This window comes from Lepus europaeus, chromosome 22 (genome assembly GCF_033115175.1).
Source record: "Lepus europaeus isolate LE1 chromosome 22, mLepTim1.pri, whole genome shotgun sequence".
NCBI classification, from domain to species: domain Eukaryota; kingdom Metazoa; phylum Chordata; class Mammalia; order Lagomorpha; family Leporidae; genus Lepus; species Lepus europaeus.
This window is the reverse complement of record NC_084848.1, coordinates 8,819,330-8,835,023: the sequence shown is the minus strand read 5'-3', so window position 1 is coordinate 8,835,023 and position 15,694 is coordinate 8,819,330. Positions and strand designations below refer to the sequence as shown.

The following is a 15,694-nucleotide window of genomic DNA, read 5'->3' as shown; positions in this document are numbered from 1 at the left end:
AGGCCTCTGTGCTGGAGCCGGCCCTGGCTGGTTCGGCCAGAGTCCTCTGCGGGCCCCCAAGCCCCTGCCTCGCACAAAAGGTGCGCTTCCTGCAGAGGTGAGGGCGCTCCTGCCCCACGCAGGGGCTTAGGCCTGCGCTGCTCCAGTAGCTGTCACGTACCTGCCCTCTGGAGGGGTCCCGGCCCCCCCACCTCCTCGCTACAGGCCACCGACCTGGCTTGCCTGGGAGCTGCCTGCAGACAACCCCACTGCCCTCCCAGAGACTCAGGGACGCCCGTCTCCTCACCTGGCCGCCCACTGTCCCCAACCACTGTCCCAGCACTGCGCTCCCCTGGCCCTGGGCCACCTGACTTGTGGGCCTGAGCCACCTGGTGACACCGGCCCGGCCTTCTGAAAGCTATCCCATCCTTGACTGTGTACACACACACACTCACACACACACATATACACATATAGTCACACACACATGTGCACACACTCACACATGCATATACACTCACACATGCTCTAACATACACACACAAGCATACATATATACACATTCACACATACACTCACACACACACATACACACACATACACATGTACACACATACACACATGTACACACATACATACACATATACTCACACTCTCACATACACAAACTTGTGCATATACACACATATACACATGCACACACTCACACACATGCCTCCCATATACAGACTCACACTCTCATACATACACACTCTCCCATACACACACTCGTGCACATACATATACACACATTCACACATGTGCACACACACTCACATACCTCAGCACTCGTACACACACATATACACACTCGTGTGCATGCACACACATACACTGACACACACTCACATGCACACACATACTCACACTCATACACACAGTGTTGTTAGATTTCTCGTGGGCGACACACCTCAGTCCATGTCTCCCTAGACCCCAGCTGACGCTACAGCCACTGGCACCTGGACGCCTCTGCCCCTCCAGGGTCCTGGGCAGGCATCGGCGCCCGGGAAATGCTGTTGAAGGGGCTCCCCGGGCATGAAGCCCTCCCTCTGCTTGCCTGCCTTTCAGAACGGCGCCTGCCCGACGGTCATTGCCAGAGGCCTCGGGACACACAGAGGCCTTGTTGACAGCCCCTGGAGCATTTCCACTTTTAGAAGTGCATGCCCCACGTATTCTGAGCAAGAGCCCCCAGAAGCAGGGGTGCGCATGTGCCAGACGTTGCCTCTCTGTTCCCCAACTCAAAGCGAAAGCCACTGGTGCACTGTCGAACCCAGAACGGGGACACAGGGGACGGGGACAGTGCAGTGAACACCGGGAGCCTGCCAGTGAGTCCCGCAGCCGAGCCCCAGCTGGTGCACCGCCTTTGTGCAAGGTCCGGACAAGAAAGTTGAAAGCATGCGTTACCTGTTGGGCTCGGACCCAGGGGTACAGTTCCGGGAGAATGCAAAGGGTTCTCTGGCGAGCGTCTGAGTTCAGAGCATGCTCCCGGAGCGCTCCTCTGCCTGGCCCTGAGCTGCTCGCTGGCTGCTGTGCCAGGCGGCTCTGCAACGCTCTGCTTTGAAGCAGGGAGTTTATTTCGGGCCCATCGCATGACCTGTGATGACAAGCCAAACCATAAGAAGCTGTGAATCTCAGATTTCCTGTCTGGAGATCACACCGCGGAAGCCGGATCCTGCCGTCTGCTGGTCCGGGTGCATCGAAAACAGACGCTCACTCGGGAGAGCATCTCGGCGCTTCAGCTCCCACGTGATGTCATCATTTGTGATCCTTGACATAGAGGCCATATATGGGTATGTTTCTGGAACTGCCCAGGAGGGAGTGAGAGGAGAGAGACGCAGAGGGCAAGGCACAGGGAGATAGGGAAGGAGAACAGCGAGACCAGAGGTGGGAAGGAAAGAGAGAGGGGAGAAGAGAGAAGAAAAGGCACGGACAGGAGGCAGGCGACAAGGCAGACAGGAAGGGGACTGAATGGAAGAGAAGAGGGAGACAGGGAGGGCAGAAAGGGGTCCATGTAATAGGTCTTTGGGGACATCATTGAGGTTGGGAGCCCAGCGTGCAGCAGGTGCCAGCACCTGGCATTGGCAGACACCCGGTGTGCCCCTGCCAGATGTTGTGGGGTGAGCCTGGGGTTCGAGGGCAGGGAGACAAACCAACCTGCAAACACAGCAGCATGTCGGCAAGCCCTGGGCAGACACACAGCAGGAGGGGACCCTTCCTCCAGGTCTAGGAAGAGCTGGTCCTGTTCCCAGAACAGGTGCAATGGCAAAGACAACGCACGCACAGCCGCACCTGCTGAGAGCCAGGATGCGCCCTGGGTGCCACCAGCTGCTTCCACACCCACACAAGTGTGTGATCTCAGAGTCAGGGGCCAGGAAATGATTGTCACTTGATCCACTTCTGCCAAGATAAAAGAATCTCCATTCCAAAGGCCCATCCCCCCGGCAGGATTTGTGAGAGCCACAGCGCGAGTTCTCACCCACGCAGACTCAGGAGAATGTCGGGATACTTCCATTCTCACATGGAGAATTGCACAAGGAAACAGATGTTAGCAAGCACAGGTGCCGCTGACAGGGGTTGTGTCAAGGTGCTGGCTGGTGCTGAGGACGGGAGGGACATCACGGGCCCCTGGGCTGCCTCCTGCTCCTCCAGCCCCTGCCAAGCCAGGCAGCCTCGCCCAGGCCACCGCGGCTGGGCAGCCCCTCCAGGTTAGCTCAGAGTTACCCCCCTCCAGACTCCATGCCACGGTGGGACACGGGGGAAGGGTGGAGAAGGGCTGATTCTCTCCACCGCTCAGACTTTCCTTAGTGGCAAGACATTCTAGCAGATTCTGTGAGATGTCTCCCGTGCCAGAGCTGGGATGCAGGTTCCTCTGTTCGCTGTCTACCTGGAACCCTGGGCTAGTCCGGGATAGGCCCCTTCTTAGGTTTCCCTCCACCTTGCCCTCTGGCCAGCCACCCTCCTGCAGCCGAGAGAGTGGGGGAGGCCGTGAGTGCTGCTGCCTCACGCTGGGGCTCAGCTTTGGGCGCCAAAGCCCAGATGTGGAGGCGAGAGTCCCAGGGCGCAGAAGGGGTGCTGCGGCGGACCCAGCAGGGGCCTGGCCAGGAGTGCCTGGGTGAACCCACAGAACACTATCCTCTCCACCAGCTGCCACGGACGGAGTCTGCTTTGCCCCCACCAGAACCCGTGGGGAGACTCAGTTCCTCGGGGTGCAATGCTGGGAGGTGTGGGTCTCGGGGCCCTCGCGAACAGGTGGATGGCGCCACCCAGCTGGAACGAGTTCTGGCTCTCACGGGCCCCATGTGGTTTCTGTCTTCCACTTGCACCTGCCTGCCCAGCTCTCTTCCCACCTCACTCAGAATAGACACTGGCAATGCCGCTGCCTGATCTTGGACTTAAAGCTTCAAGAACTGGGAGCTAAAAAACCTCTTTTCTTTATAAATCGTCCCTTTTTGGGTGTTCCGTGATAGCCACGGAAAACGGTGGCTATTCCCCCATTTCACTAATGAGGCAAGCGAGGTGCAGGAGTTCAGCAGGTTTGTCCTCAGTGCCACCATTTCTAAGTGATGGACCAGGTAAGCCTGACACAAAGGCCCAGGCTTCGGACCCCAGCTCCACCCAGCAAGGAATGGGGAGCCCAAGAGCTGAGGCATAAGGAGGAGCTCCCACAGAGCAGTGTGGGGGATTCCCAGAGCGGGGGCTACTGTGCAGCTGTTCCTCTGGGGGAAGAACCTTCTAGAAGGGGGCCCTGCATGGATGTCCTGTAGAGTGCCAGACAAGGTACCCTCTGCCTGGGGGCTTCCAGCCTTGCGCCATCCCAAGGACCCTGGCATAGCCATGCCCTCCTCTGCTCCGGCACCCAGCTCAGCCATGATTTGTCCACTACCGGGCTTTTCGCTGTGGCTTCAGCCAGAGCCGTGGACTCAAGTGTGAACAGTCTTTGCCGGGTGCAGTGTGTGGGGCTCGGCCCCTCGCCTCGTCCCCTTACCCTCCGTTCCCCCTCTGAGACCGAGCAGCTGTCCGGCAGGCAGGCTGGGCGTGCCTGCCCAGGGTCCACAAAGGACGCCAGTGTGCACGGAGCCAGAGTGCCCGACTCCCACCTCCTCGGGGCCACCTCCCCGCTTGAGTTCTTGCATGGGGGAGGCCCAGGCCGGGGAGAGGAGTCTGCACCCTGCAGAGGGCCACTCCTCCCCCAGGACCAGCGTCAGCCAAGACCCAGGGTCCCGACCCCACCTTGGTATGAAGGCACACAGCCCATACACCATACACCATACACACACACACACACTCACACCATACACATACATACATACATACCCCACACATACACACATACATCACACCATATACACACATACACACACACACTCACACTCCACACCCTACACATACACACATACCCCACACATACACACATACATCACACCATATACACACACACCACACATACACACACACTCACACTCCACACCCTACACATACACACATACCCCACACATACACACACTCACACCATACACACACAGCCCATACCCCACACATATACACACTCATGCCATACACACACAGCCCATACACCACACATACACACACACACTCCACACTCCACACATGCACACACAGCCCACACATACACAGACATCACACCACACACACTCACACTCCACACCCCACACATACACACATACGTCACACCACATACACACACACCACACATACACACACACACACCACATACGCACACTCATACACACCTGCCACTTCCTTCTGGATGTCACTCCAGGTTCCCATCAGGATTCTCATGATTATGACTATGGGTGTGTGTGTGTGAGAGAGAGAGAGTGTGTAAATGTGTGTGGTGTATGTGTCTGTATGTGTGACTATGGGTGTGTGTGTGTATGTACGAGAGTGTGTGTGTGGTGTATGTGTCTGTATGTGTGACTATGGGTGTGTGTGTGTGATGTGTGTGTGAGAGTATGTGTGTGTGTGTGGTGTATGTGTCTCTATGTGTAACTGTGGGTGTGTGTGTGCATGTGTGATGTGTAAGTGTGTGGTGTATGTGTCTGTATGTATGACTGTGGGCATGTGTCTGTGATGTGTGTATAAGTGTGTGGTGCATGTGTCTATGTGTGACTGTGGGTATGTGTGCATGTGTGATGTGTGTAAGTGTGTGTGGTGTATGTGTGACTTTGAGTGTATCTGTGTGATGTGTGTGTATGTATGAGAGTGTGTGTGTGTGCTATATGTGTCTCTATGTGTGACTATGGGTGTGTGTGTGCATGTGTGATGTGTGTGTAAGTGTGTGTGGGTATATGTGTGTGTGACTATGGGCATGTGTGTGTGATGTGTGTGTAAGTGTGTGTGGTGTATGTGTCTATGTGTTACTATGGGCGTGTGTGTATGTGTGAGAGCATGTGTGTATGTGTGTGTGGCATATGTGTCTATGTGTGACGATGGGCATGTATGTGTGATGTGTGTATGTGTGAGAGCATGTGTGTATGTGTGTGGCATATGTGTCTATGTGTGACTATGGGCGTATATGTGTGTGATGTGTGTGTATGTGTGAGAGCATGTGTGTATTTGTGTGGCATATGTGTCTATGTGTGACGATGGGCATGTATGTGTGTGTGATGTGTGATGTGTGTATGTGTGAGAACATGTGTGTATGTGTGTGGCATATGTGTCTATGTGTGACGATGGGCGTGTGCGTGCGTGTGTGGGGGTGAACACAGTTTAGAAGCCCCACCCCCAGGAGGGTCCCGTGGGAACCAGACCAGCATTTCCCCGACAGTGACGCCTCCTCCAGCAAGGAGGGAAGGGGAGAGGCCTGGGATGGAGAGCCAGCAAGGGGCCCAGGAGCAGGGCTGTGGGCTGGTACTGTGTCCTGGGACACCTGAGCCAGCAGCCGCCCATCACCGCCCCCACCCTGGCGTCCTGGCCCCTGGCTGCCTCTTCCTATCAGCTTGTTTGGGTTTCAAATAACCAAAGCAGAGCGGAGCAGACAGAGCCCAGCCCTGGTCTAGGCAGCGCTGGATCTGGGGTGAGGGTGCCAGATGGGGGCTGGAGTCCTGGGGGGTGGGGCGGAGCACCTGTGGAGGGGCAGCAGAGGAGCCAGAGTGGAGATGTCCTTGCCCCGCCCCCGTCCTATCTTCTACCTCCTTTCACCTCCCCTGCCCTGGGCTGAAGCGCATTCCAGGGAGAGAAGGATCCGTCTCCTGCTTCCAGAGAGCACAAACCACACGGGGCCAGGTGCCCAGGGGGCGGGGACACCCCACTGATACTCCAGGGGCCAGGTGCCCTGGGGGCGGGGACACCCCACTGACAATCTAGGGGCCAGGTACCTGAGGGATTGGGGACACCTCACTGACAATCTAGGGGCCAGGTGCTCGGGGGACAGGGGACACCCCACTGACAATCTAGGGGCCAGGTGCTCGGGGGACAGGGGACACCCCACTGACAATCTAGGGGCCAGGTGCTCGGGGGACAGGGGACACCCCACTGACAATCTAGGGGCCAGGTGCCTGGGGGACAGGGGACACCCCACTGACAATCTAGGGACCAGGTGCCTGGGGACAAGGGACACCCCACTGACAATCTAGGGGCCAGGTGCCTGGGGGGCAGGGGACACCCCACTGACAATCTAGGGGCCAGGTGCCTGGGGACAAGGGACACCCCACTGACAATCTAGGGGCCAGGTGCCTGGGGGGCAGGGGACACCCCACTGACAATCTAGGGCCAGGTGCCTGGGGGACACCCCACTGACAATCTAGGGACCAGGTGCCTGGGGACAAGGGACACCCCACTGACAATCTAGGGGCCAGGTGCCTGGGGGGCAGGGGACACCCCACTGACAATCTAGGGGCCAGGTGCCTGGGGGGCACCCCACTGACGCTCCAGGTGTGGAGGCCAGCCCCCAGGATGGGCCTTCACTACCCAGCAATCCCCCCGGCCTGGCGAAGGCCACCTGCCATCCTCTCATGGTGGCATGCACGGGCTCCCCCACCATGCCTCTTTCCCTGCCTGGGCCCACAAGGCTCTCTTCTCCCCAGACCTCGCACATGTTAAGGGGACCCAGGGCTCCCATTCAAATCCACAGAAACTGGGGGACAAAGGCGGTCTCAGGACCCAGGGCCACTTACACCTGCTGGTGCTGTCATGTGTCACTAGGGACCCTGCAGACAGGAGTGGCCTGCGCTGACCAGCAGGCAGGAAGGACGGGTGGTGCTCGCTGCTCTCATGCCCACTCTGCCGCACCCTGATACACCTCCCCAGCCCCGGGGAGACCCTTGCTAAGGACCAATTGCCCTGGAAACTCTGAGACATATTTGCTGGGGACGGCCCTGTGCCTGGAGGGGTCCAGGCCCCCTGCTAGGGGAGGGGGCTTGCATGGCTAGTCCTGTGCACCACACATGCAGCCCCAGGTAGTGGCGCCCACTCCTGTGTCCAGCAAGGGCCCCACAGTCGGCTTCTCTCTGCCCATGCTTCGCCTACTGCAGGACCCTAGCCATAGCTCGTGAGCACAGCCTTGTCTCTGAGGGTCGGGGAGTGACAGAGCCGCTCTCCTATGGTTGTTGGGATTAAAAGGGGACCCCAGAGCTTGCACAGCACCGCTCCCCCCAAGGCCCAGCAGGAGACAGCCCTCTTCATCTCTCCTCCTTTGCACCTGCCATGGCTGGAGGGGAGTGCACCGCCCACTGGTCAGGGCCTCAAGGGTGCTCTGGTGACTGTGGGCCTTGGTCCAGCTTGTCTTGAAGGCTGCTGGCTCTCAGGCTGACCGTCACCCGGCCTCCTCCAGGGCTTGCTCCCACCCTGCCTGGATCGCCCCCTGGGACCTCAGGACGCCAGTGGCCCGAGTGAGCAGCAAAGCAGGTTTTCCATGAGCAGCCGAGCAGGCGCTTGCGGTCACCCGCAGACTGGAGGGAAGGGACCGCCCTCTCTGGGCGCTCGGACCCATGCACCTGCTGGACATGGCAGCTGCTGGCCCCGCGCTGTCTGGGCAGAGCTGGGGCCTGCCTGTCCCTGGCGCCATCACTGCAGAGCGGGGAGGACAAAGCAGATGCAGGTCAGGGCCCAGCCACTCTGGAGCCGGCTCCGAGCGAACAGCAGGGGCCGTTTGCTCCAGACACGCAGCTGTCACCCTGTGGGTCCTCTGCAGGAACCGCCAGCGAAAAGGCCACAGCTGTCAGTAACCCGCTTTCACCCTGGCCTTGCTCCTCGGAGGAGGCCACGCGGCCGGTGCTGTGGCATCACAGAGGTGGGGACGAGAGCCAGCCCCGGAGGCGGGTTCTGGATGTGATGCAGGGCTGGGGGCTGGAGGGAATCGGGCCCCGATGTCCAGAGCGGGCGGCCTCCCCCCTGACTCCTCCTTTGGGCAGGTACAGGGCAGGGTGTGCCCATTCATCAGCCCCTCTGGGGCCCCGGTGAGGAATGAGGCCCTCCCAGGCCCGGCCTGAACTCAGCCAGCTGAATGCGACACACACCCGTATTGGGAGGTCCTTGGGGCGCCTGCTCCAACGTCCCTTGCCTGTGGGGGGAAAACCGAGGCTAGAGATGGGAGGAGCTTGTCCAGGTGTGGGAGGAGTTTGTCCAGGTGTGGGAGGAGCCACGGCTTCCAGAAATCTGTGTGGTGCCTCTCCATGGCTCCCCCAGGAGCTCACAGACTGACCTCCGTGTTGATAATCTCACCAAGCCACAGACCCCAGAGCGCCAGCTGGGCCAGTTGGCAGGAGCCGCCCCACACCAGAGCGGGGGGAGCCCAGGGACGGGCTGGACTTCCTCTTGGGCCGGTCCGAGATGCCTGGTGCCCCTGCAGACTCCCAGGAACACTCGAAGAGGAGCTTGTGGTTTGCAACCAACCCCGAGCCCTGGTGCAAAGCTGGAGGCCTCAGCGCAGGCAGCTTGGGTGTCAGTGCGGCCGAGCCTCGCTGTTCCCACCGCGGGAGGTCAGGCTGTGGCTGCACCCAGCACAGAACCGCACAGACGGCGCGCTGCCCGGAGCCTCTGTGCAGCCCAGGCTCTGAGCTACCTGCCAGCTGGACCACTCCCTGACCTCCCTGAGCTCTGCTTTTCTCTTCTACAAAATGAGGAGGAAGTGACAGTGCCTACGTATCTCATAGGGAGGTGGCAAGATTGCATCATACGCACACAATGGCCAAGCCTTCTGCGTGTCTGTACACACGTATGTGCATGTGGGTGTATACACAAACATACATGTGATCTGTGCATATATAATACATACATGCACATACAACAGAATCCATTTTGTAATTGAGAATGCATCATGTATGTAGATAAATACATATGTGTGTGTGCATGTCTACCTCCCTTAGAATAAAGACTTACAAACCAAGAGTTGTTAGTAGCTTAAACTTCCTGATACAGAAGGGGTGGAGGTGGGTTGGAGGCAATGGTTCTTACCTGGGGACAGGTTGGGGCAGGGGATGTGAGACCGCTTTGGTTGCTACAGCTTGGGGTGTGAGGGGCTCTGGGCATGGAGTGGGCAGAGATCGGGGCACCACTAAACACCCCGCCTTGCTCCAGGCAGCCTGGCCCCCAGGGTAGAATGTAGGGGCCCACGTGTGGTCCGCACAGCAGTGGTGCGAGCCTGGCTGAGGAGTGGCCAGTGGAAGAGGGCCTGCGCCCAGCTGATGAAGGGCCAGGCTGGGAGGGAGCCTCCGGGACTGGGGCCAGCCCCGTCCCCAGGGCTGGGGTGTGCATCCGCAGTGCCTGTCACTGTTACATAACGGGCAGCTCAGCCCAGAGCCCGGGAAGCTGCTCTGGAGGTCGGGGTGGGAGGAAACAGCCGTGGTCTGAGCAGCATGGGAGGAGCGGCCAAGGCGGCAACCACGATGCCCGGGGCTTCTCCCGGGAGCGTTCTGCCACCTGCACGCCGTGCCCCACCACGCTCTGACGGCCTGCGTTCTGCAGGTGAAGCAAAGAGGCGGACTGAACCCACCGGCTGGCAGGGCAGCGGGCGGAAGTCCTAGTCTTACAAAAACATTGAGTATCGGTGGAAGTTTCCATTTTTTAAAAAAATGTAGACCTCCATTTCTTTCTTTCTTTCTTTCTTTTTTAAAAAATATTTTTATTTATTTGAAAGACAGAGTTACAGAGAGAGGTAGAGAGAGAGAGGTCTTCCATCTGATGGTTCACTCCTCAGAGGGCTGCTATGGCCGGAGCTGCTCCGATCCGAAGCCAGAGCCAGGAGCTTCTTCTGGGTTTCCCATGTGGGTGCAGGGCCCAAGGACACAGACAGTCCTCTTCTGCTTTCCCAGGCCATAGCAGAGAGCTGGATCGGAAGTGGAGTAGCCAGGACTAGAACCGGTGCCCATATGGGATGCCGGCGCTTCAGGCCAGAGCGTTAACCCACTGAGCCACAGCACCAGCCCCCTCCATTTATTTCTTAATACTCATGTTTGTCTGTGTGGGATGGAACAACTTGGATAGGTTTAAGAGGCACCTGACTTGTGGGAAAAGACGCAGGCCTGTATGCTGGTCTTAGCCCTTCTAGAAAGTTCTATTGGGACCCTATGCAAGCCTCCTCCTCTCCAGAGCCCTTAGCATTGGAGGCACTAACTGCACTGAGGGGCGGGTGAGAGGTGGGTGAGGGGTGGGTGGGGAGCGGGTGAGGGGTGGGTGAGGGGCGGGTGAGGGGCAGGTGGGGAGCGAGTGAGGGGTGGGTGGGGAGCGCACCCTCGGGTGCCCAGGAAGCAGATCGGCAGCCGTTGGCCGCTATCCCCACATTATTTTGTGCTTGGAAAATAAAAATCATAATTGTAAACCAATTGGAATCCAAACTAAGACTACATATAGATTTTCAATTGTATGTTTATTTATTTATTTGAGAGGCACAGAGACACCAAGATGTGGGGAGAGAGAGAGACAGAGACAGAGAAAGAGAGAGACAGAGAGAGTACTCCTTCATGCCAATTTACGCCACAAATGCCCGCAATATCTGGGGCAGGGCTGGGGGCCAAATTGGGAACTGGGAACTAGCCAGGGCCTCTCACACGGGTCGCAGGGGCCCGATTAGCTGAGCCATCGCTGCTGTCTCCCAGGGTCTGCCTTAGCAGGAGGCTGGAGTATGGAGAGAGATGGGGGATCAAACCCAGATACCGTGGAGTGCCCAGCTCAGCCCAGCCATCCTGCTTTCTCTCCAGCCTCCTGTTAATGCTCCCTGGGAGGCACCAGTGCTCGGACCTCTGCCACCCGTGTAGGAAACCTGGGTGGTTACCAGTCCCTGGCTTCAGCCTGGCAAAGCCCTGGCTGTAGCAGGCATTTGGGGAGTGAACCAGCGAATGGAAGATTTCTCTCTCTCTCTCTCTCTCAACCCTCCAAGTGGATGAAAAATAAATAGACATTAAAAAATAAAAAAACAGAAGCTGTGATACGGGGTGTGTGTTTGGACACACACGTGCACTGTGAGGTCTTCTACGTGCTCCCGGGAGGCTGGTCCCCAGAGATCTCAGGGAGCTCTGGCATGAGCTGACCCTGGGAGGGGAGGGATGGGCAGCTGCTCTCTTGTGCCACCCTGGGGGCGGATGTGGCCATTTGCACTCACAGCTAAGGAGAGGGTGGCCCAGAGACTCGGAAATGCATTTCCAAGTTTACTCACTCAACACAGGGTCCAGATTGTTTGCATCTCTCCCTCTCCTTTCGCTTCCTCTCCTCCTTCCTGGTTTTCCAGTGCCCCTAATGCCAGCCAGCATCTCCTGCAAACTGCACCGTCATAGTTTCTGGCCCGGCGCCTGCGAGCATATGACCTGGGCTCACAGACCTGGCACCTGCCAAGAGCCGGGGCGAGAGCGTGGCCTGAGGCTCTGGGGCACAGCCAGCCTGGGCGCCTGAGCCGAGGGCTGTCTGAGCTGCTTGGGGGCCCCGCCTCCCAGCGTCTGCCCTGAACTCAGGGCCTATATTTAGCGTCCGTGCCTGGCCCCACAGATGAACTGGCTTTAACTCCGGACCTGCAGGCCTCGGTGCCCAGCGGGCTCGTTTCTGACCCAGGTGCCTGTCGGGCCCAGGGTTGCTGCGTCCCCTCCAGGGAAAGGCTGATCTTGGGAGAAGGAAAACAGGTCCTGATCCGTCACCTGTTGCCCAGTCTTGGTGGGGCCGCTGAGGCTCCCATAGCTGCACGTCCCCCTGGCCCTGCCCCTTGCGCACCTGTCGGCTTGCTGTTGCTGTCGAGCTGCTTGGTCCGTCTCCGTGACTGTTTCTCATCTCAAACAGAGTGATGGCTGCAGCACCTTCCCCATGGCTGGGGCAACGCTGCGCGCAGGAGCCCAGCCATCCAGGGTGGCGGCAGCCCCAGGCAAAGGCCCAGTGATGACTGTGTTTATTTTTACCCGTGGGGCCCGACTTAAAGGCCATGAGTCCCACAAGGAGCCAGGAGCTGCATCAGCCTCTGGTACGTGGGGGCACAGCTTCCCTGGGCAGGAGGCCGTGTGGACAGGCAGAAGGGAAAGGACCAGGGAGCACTCGGCACTGCAGGGGTGCAGGTTGCCCTGCGTCCTGGCACAGAACTGTCACCTGGGTGAACACGTGGGTCACAGTCTGGGCCAAGGGCACTGCACAAGCCAGGGCCTGTGTGGTGCAGCACGTGCCCAGACTCAGGGAATGGGGAAGGAAAGCAGCTGTGGTGTAAGGAGTTAAGCCACCACCTGTGATGCTGGCACCACTCGTGGGCACCGGTTCGAGACCTGGCTGCTCCGCTTCCGATCTAGCTCCTTGCTATGCACCTGGGAAAGCAGCAGAAGATGGCCCAAGTGTTTGGACTCTTACATCTATGGGGGAGACCCAGAAGAAGCTCCTGGTTCCTGGCTTCGTCCTGGCCCAACCCCAGCCATTGTGGCCATCTGGGGGGTGGGGGGTGAACCAGCAGATGGAATATCTCTCCCCATCCTTTGTAACTCTGCCTTTCAAATAAATTAAAAATAAACAAATAAATAAATGGTGCAATCCTGCTGAGATTGAGCTAAGAAGGAGTTGAGGTCAGGTCTACAAAACGGGCCTGGTGCAGACTGACAAGGCACAGCCCCTGCTCAGAACACAGCCCAGGTTTCAAGACAGCAAGAGCAAAGCACCAAACCCGGTGCTTCTGAGCGCAGGGCCCCAGGCCTTTGCACCTCCAAGAGGTCCTGATGCTGAAAGCTCTGTGAGCTGTGTTGCTGGGGCCCATGTGAGAGATGCTGATGATATGAGGGGCAGTGGGGGCCCGCGTGAATTTGTGGGTAGATGGCACCCACCTGGCGGGAACCGGGCTCTCTCCTCCAGCCAGAGTTGGCCGAGGCTTGGCAGTGGCTGTGGCCTTGGCTGGACAGACTGAACTGGAAAGGCCTCACTGGTGCCCTTGACCTTGGCTGAGGCCCGGAAGGCCTTCTCCCAGGTCAGAGGCATTGGCAGACCCAGGGCGCCAAGCACAGACTACACAGGAATCACAGGGACGCACGGGTTGTCCAGATGCTGCTGAGTTGGTCACGCTGCGCACCAGATCTGTCGTCCGACCAGCTCAGCCGGGCACACCATGGCCCTCCTCCCCCCACGACCTCACCCAGACACAAATTTCTCCTGGCTCTGGAGCACCTGGCATTGGGACAGGCCAAACGATGGCCTTGACACTCACGTTGACCTTGCTCGTTCTACACAGTTGGGCACCAGAGCCCTAAGGTCTTGCCCGGAGTCTTAGTGTGTCTTACAGGGCCCTTGCTGGACCAGCCCAGCGAGCTGTCACTCAGACATCTGCGAGGGCTGAACTGGGTTCCCCTCTTAGGGTCTCACAGGATCAAAGTCAAGGCTAGGGCCCCTGTCCGAAGGCTCCAGGGAGACTCTGCTTCCAGTCTCGGGTGGTCGGCAGAGTGTGGCTCCTTGCGGCCGGCGCCCGAGGTCCCTGCTTTCTTGCCGGACATTGGCTGAGGACATGCTGAGCTCCTAGAGGGTTTTCTGGCCCCTGTGACCCCTGCCACCCCAGCACAAGAGGCTCCTGTCTCTTCCCACTGCGGCTCCCTCCCACCTGCAGTCACTCCGGCTTCCTCTTCCGCCACCAGCCAGAGCAGCGCTGTGCTCAGCAAGCTCTCCTGTGGTCAGATCAGACCCCGCAGTCCCCGCGGCTCAGGCTCCACCATGTGTAACCCCAGCTGCACCTGCAGGATCTCCAGCTCTGGCAGGTGCTCACCGGTGCCACTCACCGTCGCCACACCCCCGAGGGCTGGGTGGGCAGGGCCGGACTGGCCCCCTGTGACCCTTTCCCCCTCTCCCGGCTTCCCCGCGTTCTCCCTCCGCTCCCCTGCATGCTCCCCTCCCCGTCAGCATTTTTAAGAACATCAGGGCTCCCTCAAGCGTGATAAGAAACAGGGCCTGGTCCAGGCCACCCAGGGAGCTGGCAGAAGCCACCCCAGCTGGGGACTGTCAGGGCAGCCATTTTCCCAGGGCAGGGACCTCTCCCTCCAGGCTCAGGGGAGGCGGGGGGACCTGGGCTGGGGTGGGGGTGGGGGCATGTGAGAGAGTCCACAGGAGAGCCTGTTCCGAACCCGGAATGGCTGCCATCCAGAGATGACCGCAGGGCTGGCCCCGGGTGCCTGCGCCAGGCAGAACAAGAGCCTTACGTGGAGACGCTCGTTCATCTCCACCAACCCCACTCACAGGGAGCAGCTGAGGCGCGGGAGGCTGAGGTACCTGCCCGAGTCTCAGAGGAGCCGCGGGGGCCCCAGTGCTGCCCACGAGGGCAGGGTGGACGCCCACTGAGGGGGGGGGACGCCCACTGAGGGGGGGGGACGCCCACTGAGGGCAGGGTGGACGCCCACTGAGGGCAGGGTGGACGCCCACTGAGGGCAGGGTGACGCCCACTGAGTACAGGGTGGACGCCCACTGAGCGAAGGGTGAATGCCCACTGAGGGGTGGTGGACGCCCACTGAGGGCAGGGTGACGCCCACTGAATGCAGGGTGGATGCCCACTGGGTACAGGGTGGATGCCCACTGAGTGCAGGGTGGACGCCCACTGAGAGCAGGGTGAACACCACTGGGTTCAGGGTAGACGCCCACTGGGTTCAGGGAGGACGCCCACTGAGTACAGGGTGGACGCCCACTGAGGGCAGGGTGACGCCCACTAAGGGCAGGGTGGACGCCCACTGAGGGAAGGGTGGACGCCCACTGAGTACAGGGTAGATGCCTACTGGGTACTGGATGGACGCACACTGAGCGCAGGGTGGACGCCCACTGGACGCAGGGGTGATGCCTACTGAGCGCAGGGTGGACGCACACTGAGTGCGGCTCCTCCTGTGCCCCAAGCTTTCCTGGAGCTGCAGAAATCGTCTCTTACAGATTCTGTAGAAGCCCCCCACGCCCTGCCCCCGAGAGCAGGCCTAGAATCAGAAATCGTCTCTTACAGAGCGCTGATTCTGTAGAAGCCCCCCACGCCCTGCCCCCGAGAGCAGGCCTAGAATCAGAAATCATCTCTTACAGAGCGCTGATTCTGTAGAAGCCCCCCACGCCCTGCCCCTGAGAGCAGGCCTAGAATGTTCCTTGCCACCCTGCAAGGGTTCATCGGTCACACACACGGCCACCCTTACAAAAGAGACAGTGCTCGCAGTCCCCCTGAGCTGGCTCTGGAGACGTGCGCTGGGGGGAGGCTGGGAGGGGCCAGGAGCTGAGGGCGGCCAACCCCAGCCATGCACCCGCCCTGCCCATC

The 15,694-nt window shown here is 59.3% G+C and overlaps 1 protein-coding gene across 1 annotated transcript in view; it reads right to left on the bottom strand.

The window, feature by feature from the left end:
* Window positions 1–1,690, bottom strand: part of ASB2 (ankyrin repeat and SOCS box containing 2) — a 36,394-nt gene extending 34,704 nt beyond the window's left edge. The window contains exon 1 of the mRNA XM_062181324.1: window positions 1,423–1,690. The gene's annotated coding sequence lies outside the window, so the exon portion shown is untranslated. The remainder of the gene's footprint in view (window positions 1–1,422) is intronic.
* Between the last annotated feature and the right edge of the window lie 14,004 nt (window positions 1,691–15,694).